Raw genomic sequence first — 11,939 nt, forward strand, 5'->3', positions numbered from 1 at the left:
CTCTCTCTCTCTCTCTCTCTCTCTCTCTCTCTCCTCTCCTCTCCTCTCTCTCTCCTCTCTCTCTCTCTCTTGCCCTCCTCTCTTGCTCTCCTGCTTTCTTGCTCTCTTCCTCTCCTGCTCTCTTCCTTTCTTGCCCTCTCTCTTTCTTCCTCTTCTCTCTTTCCTCTCCTTTCTTTCTCTCCACATGGTGGTCCTCTCTTCTCTTTGCTATAATAAAATATCTCATGATTATGCATTGGCTCTTTATAACTAACACGTTGCACAGCCCCAGGCATTGGCAGCAGAAAGACCCAGCCCATCAGATATTCTTCTTATTATTTGATATTATCTTAGAAATGTGGTCATGCTACCCTTGTTGATTTCCAATGCAAAAAAAAAAAAAAAGCACTGACCTTTCACTGACCTTGATTCATAGTATGTGTTAGAAAATTAAAACCATCCCATAGTCCTACTGCATTTCTTACTATTTTTTTTTTTTACTGATCTTTCAATAATATACGGAGTTTCACAATCAAAACATCATGATTGACAGCCTTGCTTTTCTTTACTACACTTGCCTTGCAGCTGAGTAGAAGCTCTTTGCTTTGCATCTGTGGAAGACACTGCAGGAAAGCACAGATCAACACCCCATTTAAGAGAGGACTCATTGCTTACCTGTAAGGACCACCTGTGAACTCCCCCAGAGCGATCTCAGCTTGAGTTGAGGCCATGATCTCTTTAGAGGAGTCTGAGCTGATGACTACTTCAGTGGGTAGCCTGTACTGGATACTCTTTGATCTAAGGCTCTCTGTTGAGTTGACAGAGACTGTGTTGCAGTTTGACAGTTCTTGATGCCCGAATCTACCCCCATTCCATTCATTCCTAAATATTACTTCCTGAAATATTCTGGACTCCTACAATCAGCTTGGCATCCACATACTAAGAAGCAAACTTGCACAGTATTGACCTACTTTGGAGTAGTGTCATTCTCCTTACAAGTCAAGACTCAAAAGCTTTGTATCCTGTCTTCTGATGGTTGTTGTCAGTGCCTTTTATCTTCCTGATGTGTTCATTCAGCAAATTTATGATCCTTAGTGTGGTCATATTCAGAGGACAACACTAATACACAGCAGCCTTTAGCAATATGAGCAACTATGCTTCCCTGTTTCCCTGAAGATTTTGAAGATAAGTACTCTTTTATAGTATTCTCAGTGTAAAGGAAGGATAATGGAAGTATTTTTCTGTAGAATTTTGAGAAGAAAAAAATGGTTACAGTTTTTTAAGTGTTCAGTTTATGTCAGTCTTTCCAGCTACTAATTTATTTCAGCTATTGGGCTGAATCAAGGGTACATAGCACATAGTTCATCATAGATTGAGTGGAAAAAAATAAATTTTAAAGTCTTGATAGAGACCTCACAACTTACTTACTTTCTGTGCTACCATACTCCCTCTCAGAGCAATTCTGGTGAAGACCCAGTATTGTCCCTGTTTATTTACCTCATCGTTTATTGGAATAAATGATGATAGTGGCTAATCACATGACTTGTTACCTGTTTGCAATGTTGGTGAATAAAAAGAAACAGAAAGCTACACAATCGAGTAGAAGCTTCTTTAGAGCCTAGTTAATAAATGTAGAAGATATCTAAAAAACAGAAACATTAAGATGACCCTGACACTCAGGATTATTTTAAAGGTGATTCTCATGGAGTGCGCAATGGATTGAACTGGGCCATCAATGAAGATGAAGTATGGAATTGTTGGAAATGCTAGCTGTCTGCTCTGTGATATAGGAAACACATATCAGGAGGAAAATTATATTTAAAAAGGTAATGTTCACCAGGCCTACTTCTAGACAAAGACCAGCAGATATCTTAGGAATGCTGACATCAGGAGAGATAATCTTCTCAAAGGAAGAACACACCAGTTATCCAATACCAAATAGTTTGCCTGAAATTTTACATAGAAGTAATAGTATTTATATAATTGAAATTACACATATGCATTATGTACATGTTTATATGTGAACACACACTTGTGAAATTACACACATGTAACAACAAAAGAAAGAGGCATAAATTTGAAAAAAAAATAAACAATAGAGCCCCATGGGAGGTGTTAGAGAAAGGAAAAGGGAGGGGAAAATGATGGAATTATATTTTTATTGAAAAAAAGAAAATTAAAAATATGAAAACTTTATATTTAAGAAAAAGTTTAAACAAAACTTTAATTACAGAGTTAGCTCTGTGATCCACTTGAGTCACACTGGTCTTGCTAGTTAATCATGCTTCAGTTGCTCATCCATGAAGGTTAGTTATTAAAAAAGGAAATTACTAAAGATTATTTTTCCCAATTGTATGTAATCTATTTAGAGAGAGAAATGAGGGAAGAGACGTGAGAAAAAGGTGAGATTGTATACCTGAAGGCAGTGAAAAGGGATTTAGAATAACATTATTTGGGAACTTTGTACATTCATGACATTACTGAGAAAGTTATTTTTGCTGCAAGAAAATAGAAAGAAAAATCTAAATAAAGCCCATTTAACATCCAGCTTTATGTTCTTCTTAAGCACAATAATCATACTCTTATCATTTGAGAGAATAGCAAATGTCTTGAGCTGTCACTTCAATAGGAGGTCAATCATAGTGTTTGATAAATTTCTAAAAGCATTTTACAGGCTCACCTAGAAAACAGCTTTTCTTTAAAAAAAAAAAAAAGCCAACAGCCAAAAACTAGGATTTATGCAAATCCCATATGGGATTTATGCAAATTCTATACATTTTGATAGTCAGAAAAAAATAGATATTTTCCATAAAGTGCTTGAGTTGAGTCTGCCGCTCAAACAATATAGGTAATTGTAGGAAAAGTAGGGAAGCGAGATCCACTTCTCCCACGCAGACATTCACAAATCATGTTGAATCTGCTCCAGACTAGCAGAGAAAGTGCGTAATTTTGAAAATTGCTGCTGAGTATGGATTTTGCACAGGACACAGCAGAGATTCTGGTGTTGAGGTGACAGGGTCACTGGGTGTTAGCTCTTTAGAGGCATTTGTTAGAGTCTATGGAATAGCTAGTACCAGTTTCAGGAAACAGAAAAGTGCCTAACTGTTCTCACTCAGCATACCCTCAAGAAATCATGGCAGAGTGAACAGAACTTCTCCCAACTGGCTTGTAGCTCTAGGACTCTGGTTCTTGTCCTCATGTTGAATTAAAGGAAGGAGATGATCAATGATCATTTTGGTTTTCACTGGTCTAAATGTTTTCTGAAAAGAGTTCACAATTTAGGATAACAGAATACTAAATATCTACAAAGGCTTCGATTCCTGACTGAAGTAATATCCTTTTTATCTCAGTTTGGCTTTCTAGAATCTTCCTATACAATGATGCCAAGAGAGTTTTCTCAAAGGAAATTCTAGTTGTGGCACTCACAGTTTAAACATACAGTTCTCTCCTCTATTGAAAACAAAAGCTTTACTTTCTTAACTAATTAACTAATTCTCTACACAAACTCATACAAAGATTTTGTTTCTTAAGGTAACAGAAAATTCTTCCTTTAAAAAAATATTTTTTGAGGACTTAGAAATGTGGTAAGTATAGCTGAGCTATGAACTCCAGCTTGCGATTACATGAGGATGTGCTGCAGCTGTAGGAAGGCTGAGGCTGTAGCATCCACATCTTAGAACTTAAGGTCTGTAAGGTGTTGATGACAAATGGTTTTTCCTCCCAGTATTCGTTGAGCATGCAGATGACATGGTGCCTCACACAGCCCACAGAGAGAGACAAAGCATGGCAAAATTACTCAGAGATGTGTATGAGCCACTCTCAGAACTTTCGTCACGGCTTATATTCTGAAGCAAAGGTTAGTTATGGGGGTTCTGACATAAGAGGATACAAGGACCATTGTGTATTAGCTCAGAGTTGAACGCTCATGTTGATTTTCATTCACTTTGAAACAAACCCCAAAAGTCTTAGACACTGATCACAAATGTTTTCGATGCTATGAATGTGTCCTACAGTTCGTGCTATATCTTCCCACTATAAGAATCTTGCAGTAATCACAAAAAGAAAACATTTTTCAGTGATTCGAATGTGTCAGATTGCTTTCACCCTTTTCTTGGATCTTAAGTTTGAATCCTCTTCTTCATCCTTTAGCTGGGGTCATTAAATATAGTCTACTTACTGAAACGTTTCATCTGACCTCTAAATCAAAGATGACTGTGACATAGAATCTTATTGTCTTAACTTTCATTTATGAGTGTGTGTATGTTTGTGTGTCTGTGGCTATATGCCATGTGTGTATAGGTGCCCACAGAGGCCTGGAGATAGCATGGGTTCCCCTGAAGCTAGAGTTACAAGCACTTGTGAGCCACCTAATGTGGGTGCTGGGAGCCAAACTCAGGACCCCTCTGTGTGCAGCAAGTTCTCTTAATCACTGAGACCACTTTATCTTAACATTTCTCTTTATATATAACAAAGATAGAAAAAGTCCACTATACTGTATTCCTGTGAGATAATATTGTTAATTTTTTAAGTCCAGAGATATAGATCATAAATTTCATTTCAAATATTAGTGATGAACTAGGAAAATGACTTGAATTCTTCAAAATTACAAATCAATACTATGGCATTAAATAAATCCATATGTTTTAATTAAACTTTTCTTCCAATATTATATTTTTTCAAAGTTGTGAAACTGTAATATTCACATTAATATAAGCATGCCCAAACCTTGCATATTTAAATGTGCTATAACCCACATATTACTTTGTATATCCCAATTTTAAAAGTGAATGACTTACAACATGGAAAATATAGTATTATTAGTTAAATGTCTGAAGCAAAGATAACAGTCCTGTAAATTACAGGTGCCTTCAGTTGCTGAGCCATCATGCTAGCTCTGGAAAATCTACATTTTTTTAAAATCAAACATTATATTTGGTTGGCTAATACAAGTTGGGTATAAGAAGATTTAGCATATTAATACATAAAAATCATTTGAAAATAATTTTCATTATGAATTTCATGCATGATTACACATATATAAAAAGTTAAATAAAAAGGTGTAAAATACTCTAGTAACTTTAATAAGGTAACTTACTGATTTTTGATGTACTTTATATCTGGATCTCAGCCCCCTCCCTACTGTTCTTCTGTTCCATCCTTACAAATCCCTCCCACTATTGCATCCTTCCATTCTCCTCAGAGAAGGGAGTCCCACTTGGGTACCACCCAACTCTGGAAATCCAGTCCCAGCAGCACTAGGCTCTTCCTCTCCCACTGAGGCCCAACCAGGCAGTCCAGGTAGGGTGAAGAGAATCCAATGTCAGGAAGCAAAGACCAAGACAGCCCCTGCTTCACTTTTTAGGAGACTCACATGAAGATTAAGCTGCACATTTGCTACGAATATGGAGGGGAGACCAGGTCCAATCTCTTTCTGCACCCTGGAGGATAGCCCAGGCGCTATAAGCCCATGGTCCCAGGTTAGTTGACTCTGTGGGTCTTATTTTGGTGTCCTTGACCCCTCCGACTTGCTCACTTCTATCTCTCATTCTTCTTCCTACAAAACTCTCCAGGCTCAGCCTGATATTTGGTTGTGAGTCTCTGTTCTGCAGTCATCCACTGCTAGATGAAGCCTGTCTGGAGACACTTATGCTAGATTCCTGTCTTGTTCCCTACCAAGTTCCCTCTCTCCATGATCTCCAATGACTATTTAGTTTCCCCTTCTGAGTGAGACTCATGCATCCTCCCTCAGGGCTTCCTTATAACCCAGTTTCTTTGGGTCTTTGGATTGTTGTAGCATGGTTGTCCTGTAATTCATAGCTAATGTCCACTCAAAAGTGAGTATATAACATATATGCCTTTCTGAATCTGTGCTAACACTCCCAGGATAATATTTTTAAGTTCCATTCATTTGCCTGCAAAATTTACAGTGTCTTTGTTTTTAATAGCTAAATAGTATTCGATTGTGTAGATGTACACACAATTGAAGGACATCTAGGTTATTTGCAGTTTCTTGTTATTATGAATAAAGCTGCTATGAACATAGTTGAGCAAGTGTTCCTGGGGTATAGTGAAACATCTATTGGGTATATGCCTAGAAGTGGTATATCTGTGTCTTTAGACACAAATAACATAAAATATCTAGATGTAACTCTAACAAAGCAAACAAAGATCTGTTTGACAGGAACTTCAAATTTCTGAAGAAGGAAATTGAGATAGAAGATAGAAAAATACTATGTGCTCATGGATTTGTAGGATTAACACAGTAAAAATGGTCATCTTACCAAACAGAAACTAAAGATTCAATGCAATTCCCATCATCATTCCAACACAATTATTTACAGATCTTGAAAGAACAATTCCCAACTTCATATGAAAAACCAAAACTCCCAGTATAGCTAAAAACAATCCTGAACATTAAAAGAACTTCTAGTGGTGTCACCATGCCTGACCTTAAGCTGTACTATAGAGCAATGGTAATAAAAGCTGCATGGTATTGGTATAGAAACAGACAGGTTGATCAATGGAATCAAACACTGTAAAATAAACCTTTATACCTACAGACACTTGATTTTTGACAGAGACGGCAGAAGCTTAACAATGGAAAAAAAGGGAAGCATCTGCAGCAAAAGATGCTGATCTAACTGGATATCTGCATTTAGAAGAATGGAAATAGATCCATATCTATCTCACTGCACAAAACTCAAGTTCAAATGGATCAAGGACTGACACATACAACCAGATATACTAAATCTAATAGAAAAGAAAGTGAGAAATAGCCTTGAACTCATTGGTAAAGAGAACTACTTCCTGAAGTGAACACCAATGGCTCAGACTCTAAGATCAAGAATGTTAAATGGACTTTATGAAACTGAAAAGCTTCTGAAACTGAAAAGCCCACAGATTGGGAAAATATCTTCATTAACCCTTATATCTGATAGAGTATTAGTGACCACCTACCATGGAATTGAAGCAAGATACACAGTTGGATGCAGGTGTACCTTTAAAGACTGATGGTCTTTGAATGTTCAAGCTCTCTAACTATACTGAATGCTTGTTGATAGCTTCCATAAAGTCCTAAAAACTTTCTTGCTTATTCTAAGGGTTAAAAGCCACTGGTTTAGGTGATTAAAAACTGTAGCCTAATGTCACAAGATTAAGTAACGTAGATTTTATTCTATTGCAGTAGAAACTGCAGGACTCTAACTCCCAACCTGGTAGTTGAAGTCACATGGAGTAAAAGAAACACCTTGAAAACTGAAATAATCTTTATTTCTAAGTTCTCTCTCAAAACTTTTCTATGACAATTCTCAATTAAAGATGGTTGGGGTCTCTCTTCTCTTTGACTTCAGCACTTATACATCTTTTAGAATACATGATCACATGGTTAAAAAGTTCACAAGTTTACCCATAAATTCAAATAATAAATTGAGTAAGAAGTTTACAACAGAGAATGTTTACATACATATCCATTAAGAGTAATTATCTGGCTAAACACTCATCATGTGTCACCAGCTCTACAAATTCATGGGGAGTTAAAAACCATAATTTTGTGACTAAGGTATTAGTGAAGTTTTAGAATAGATAAACCCAGTCAATATACCTTCTATTTTTGCACCTACAGTAAATCCTTAGTTCCCTTTTTATTACCTTTGGTTAATTGTTTTACAACCTCTTGGAATGTGCTCTAAGTTGTAGACACCATTGCTTTCAATCTCAGAAGCAATTAACTAGTGACATTTGAAGATGCTGAGTTCTCATTCCAGTTTTAACATCAGAAAGGACTTAATAGCAATCCAATTATCAAAGAGCTTAATAATTACCAATATAATTTTAAGAATTCTTATAGGATGATCATTAAAATTAAGAAATCATCTATTTGTCATTACTGTAAGACAGTACATCTTCATTGTTTTATAGAGATTTGCTCAAAAGGGTAGGCTAATATCTATGGATGGTTATATATATATATATATATATATATATATATATATATATATAATAGGGAAAGCATATTTATAGCAGGAACCTTTTCTAAAATGAAATTCTTCTTGGCCTTGCCTAGAGAAGCAATTCTATCATTAACTTTGACAGTCCATGGCTAAAACATCTCAGGAAGATCACTTGATACAGTGGACTAATATCCTAAATATATAAAGAACTCAAGAAACTAGACACCCACAGTCTAAATAGCTCAATTTAAAAATGGGGTACCAACTAAACAGAGAATTTTTCATTATTAATTACTGTATGTTGTTTATATTCCAGATGTTTTTTCCCCTGCCATTCCCCCCTTCCAGAATTCTTCACTCCATCCCCTCTACTCTTTGCCTCTGAATGGGTCCTCCCCCCCCCCCACAGACATCACATTTCCCTGATTCATCAAGACTACAGGATTAGGTACATCCTCTTCAACTGAGGCAAAACAAGGCAATTCTCTGCTACATATGTGCCAGGGCCTTTAGACCAGCCCATGTATGCTCTTTGGTTGGTAACTTAGTCTCTGTAAACTCCCAGGGGTCTGGGTTAGTTGAAACTGTTAGTCTTCCTATAGGGTTGCCATACCCTTTAGCTCCTTCAATCCTACCCCTGACTCTTCCATAGGGGACCCTGACTTTACTCCACTGTTGGCTGTAAGTATCTGCAGCTATCTTAGTCAGCTGCTGGTAAAACTTCTCAGAGGACAGCCATGCTAGGCTCATTTCTGCAAGTACAACATAGCATCAGTGATAGTGTTAGGGTTTGGTGCACATTCATGGGATGGATCCCAAGTTGGGCCATCACTGGACAGCTTTTCCTTTAGTTTCTGCTCTATTTTTGTCCCTGTATTTCTTTTAGACAGGAACAGTTCTAGATCAGAAAATTTGAAGGTTGGTAATCCAATTCCTCCATTGGGGACCCTGTCTGTCTACTGCAGGTAGTCTCTTCAGCTTCCCTCTCTTCACTGTTGGGCATTTCAGCTAAGGTCACCTCCATTGTGTCCTAGAAGCCTCTTGTATCTCGGGTCTCTGGGTGTTTCTTATCCCTGACCCCCTATCCCTAGAAACTACATATTTCCATTCATTCTCCTGGTCCCCTGGGCTTCTCTCCCATTTCCTCTGACACCTGATCCAACTCCTTTTCCTCCTTCCTCTCTCCTCTCCTATCAGGTTTCTCCCTCCCTCTTAAAAGAGGAATCTTGAATGGCCAAGAAGTACTTAAAGAAATGTTCAGTGTATTCAGTCATCAGGGAAATGCAAATCAAAATGACCCTGAAATTCCACCATCAGAATGGCTAAGATCAAAACCAACAAAGCCATCCTCTGCTACATATGCAGCTGGAGCTATTGGGTTCCTCCATGTGTACTCTTTGGTGGGTGGTTTAGTCCCTGGGGCTCCAGGGATACTTGTTGGTTCATATTGTTGTTCCTTCTATGGGGCTGAAAGCTCCTTCAGCTTCCTGGGTCCTTTCTCTAGGTCTTACATTGGGAACCCTGTGCTCAGTCCAGTGGTTGGCTGAGAGCATCCACCTCTGTATTTTTCAGGCACTGGCAGAGCCTCCCAGGAGACAACTATATCAGGCTCCTGTCAACAAGCACTTGTTGGCATCCACAGTAGTGTCTGCATTTGGTGACTGTATATGGAATGGATCCCCAGGTGGGGCAGTCTCTGAATGGTCTTTCCTTCAGCCAAAAATCTAGCTTGATCTGTGTCATACAATATTATCCCAAGTGAAATGCACATATTTAATAACTGTGATATATGGAACCAGTTAATTATCTGTAGAGGTTGAAGAGTACACATTTCTACTCATGTCATGTTATGTCCTGGAGAACCCACTGTTCCAGGAGACACTGCGTTTATAAACACAAAGTAACCAGCCTGTTTTAAAGAGTTTTCTATTGCTCTGAAAAGATACCATGACCAACACAACTTGTAAAAGAAATAGTTTACTGGAGCTAACAGTTTCAGAGGGTGAATCCATGTCAATCATGCAAGGTAACACAGCAGCAGACAAGGTGCTGAAATAGCTAAGAGGTTATATCTTTTCCCCCCATTAACTTGCTTATTTATAAACTTTACATCCTGATTGCAGTCTCCCTCCCTCCCTCCCTCCTCATCTTGGAGTCCTACCCTCATGCTCTCCTCCCATTCCCTCACTCCTTTCCTTGAATACATGATAGTGGGTCATCTTGCAGTCCTACCCTCATGCCCTCCTCCCATTCCCTCTCTCCTTTCCTTGAATACATGATAGTGGGCCAAACAGCTACCCTCCAGGGTCAAACAGCTCCCCTCCAGGCAGATGCACTTGTCCTATGATAACACATGGTGGGACTCATGGCTCCAACAGCATATGTAGCAAAGATGGCCTAATCGGTCATCAATGGGAAGAGAGGCCCTTGGCCCTGTGAAGATTCTATACTCCAGTGTAGGGGAATGCCAGGGCCAGGAAGCAGGAGAGGGTGGGTTGGTGAGCGGGGAGAGGGGAGAGGGAACAGGATTTTTTTCTGTTTTTGTTTTTGTTTTTGGAGGAGAAACTGGGAAATGAGATATCATATGACATGTAAATAAAGAAAATATCTAATAAAAATAAATAAATAAATAAATAAATAAATAAATAAATGTACCATGTTTCTTGGGGATCTAGTGTGAGTGCCACATAAGAGATAAAAAGTGTGAAAAATCATGACAATAATTTGAACAAGTTGATTTGAGTGGTCTATAGAGAACTCATCAAGATGTGGCAAAAGGAAATACATGGAAGGACATTAGTAGTCCTTTGTTATAGGCTGCCACAAGGAACTCTGCAGTGTATATTGTTTAAGAGAAGAATAATGTAAAAAAAAAAAACCAAAAAACAAAACAAACAAACAAACAAACAAAAACCAGAAAAAAGTTCTCTGATGTGCCTCAGCTGTACAGAGAAGTAAAACACTCTAAAAGCTTCTGAAATGATTTTGGACATCAGCCAATATAGAAGGCATTATACATAGGACAGCCACTCTCCCCTCTGGTACTCAGTTTCTTCTCATGCAGAGGAGCCCAAGTACTGACAGAGTAAAAGTTCTGGTGAAGAAAGAGACAAGCAGTGACAGCATTGTGACTCATCCATTGCAAGTCCACCTGGAGGAGAGCCGAAGAAAGCAGGAAAGACCTGCGGCTTCTGTGTCAGAGCTGAAAGAATGCTATATTACCATGGAAAGGAATAGATGTCATCAAAGTTCATCAATCACAGGAAAAGCTGCTTCAAAGAGAAACTGGACAGAGTAGCTGAGAAATTTGAGAGGCTTCTTGTCTTTCCTTTCTTCCTGGTGTAACCTAAGAGAAAAGAGAAAGCAGCTCCTGTTACACAGTCAGGAAGTACAGGAAAAGGGACTCCACTGCAGAACACAATGAGAATGTAGGCTAAACATATGCAGCATGATGCATGACTTTACAATTATTAATTTTTTTTTTTTTGGTTTTTCAAAACAGTGTTTCTCTGTGTAGCCCTGGCTGTCCTAGAATTCACTTTCTTGACCAGGCTGCCCTCAAACTCAGAAATCCACCTGCCTCTGCCTCCCAAGTGCTGGGACTAAAGGGGTATGCCACCACTGCCTGGCTATTGCATTTCTTCTAAGCTCCTTCTTTGACTTTAATATCGCTCAAGTTTTGCCACTGCCTGGTAACAACTAACACATTATCACCACTATGTGCCAAAGTAGTTAGTTATAAAAGCTTTTCTGGTTGCTAACTCCTTATTCTTTCAATAACCCAATAATGTAGGAATTGATGATATTCTGAATTGTAAGAGAAGAAACCTGAGGAACATAGGAATGCAGCTTGTAACAACTTTGGATTTATTCTCAAGTGCTCTGGTTCCAGAGACATGATCCCAAGTACTTCTTATGCTATAATTAAAAGTAAACTTTATATATCTTGCTGTATTCTTAAATAATTTTCAGACACAGGAATGCATGCTTAACTGAGATTTGTAAATTATC

The 11,939-nt window shown here is 38.2% G+C and overlaps 1 protein-coding gene across 6 annotated transcripts in view; it reads left to right on the forward strand.

Annotated features, from left to right (window-relative positions):
• Positions 1–11,939, forward strand: part of Spag16 (sperm associated antigen 16) — an 871,212-nt gene that overhangs the window by 295,835 nt on the left and 563,438 nt on the right. The gene's annotated exons all lie outside the window — the stretch shown is intronic.

Source organism: Mastomys coucha, unplaced genomic scaffold (genome assembly GCF_008632895.1).
Source record: "Mastomys coucha isolate ucsf_1 unplaced genomic scaffold, UCSF_Mcou_1 pScaffold14, whole genome shotgun sequence".
In the NCBI taxonomy this organism is placed as follows: Eukaryota; Metazoa; Chordata; class Mammalia; order Rodentia; family Muridae; genus Mastomys; species Mastomys coucha.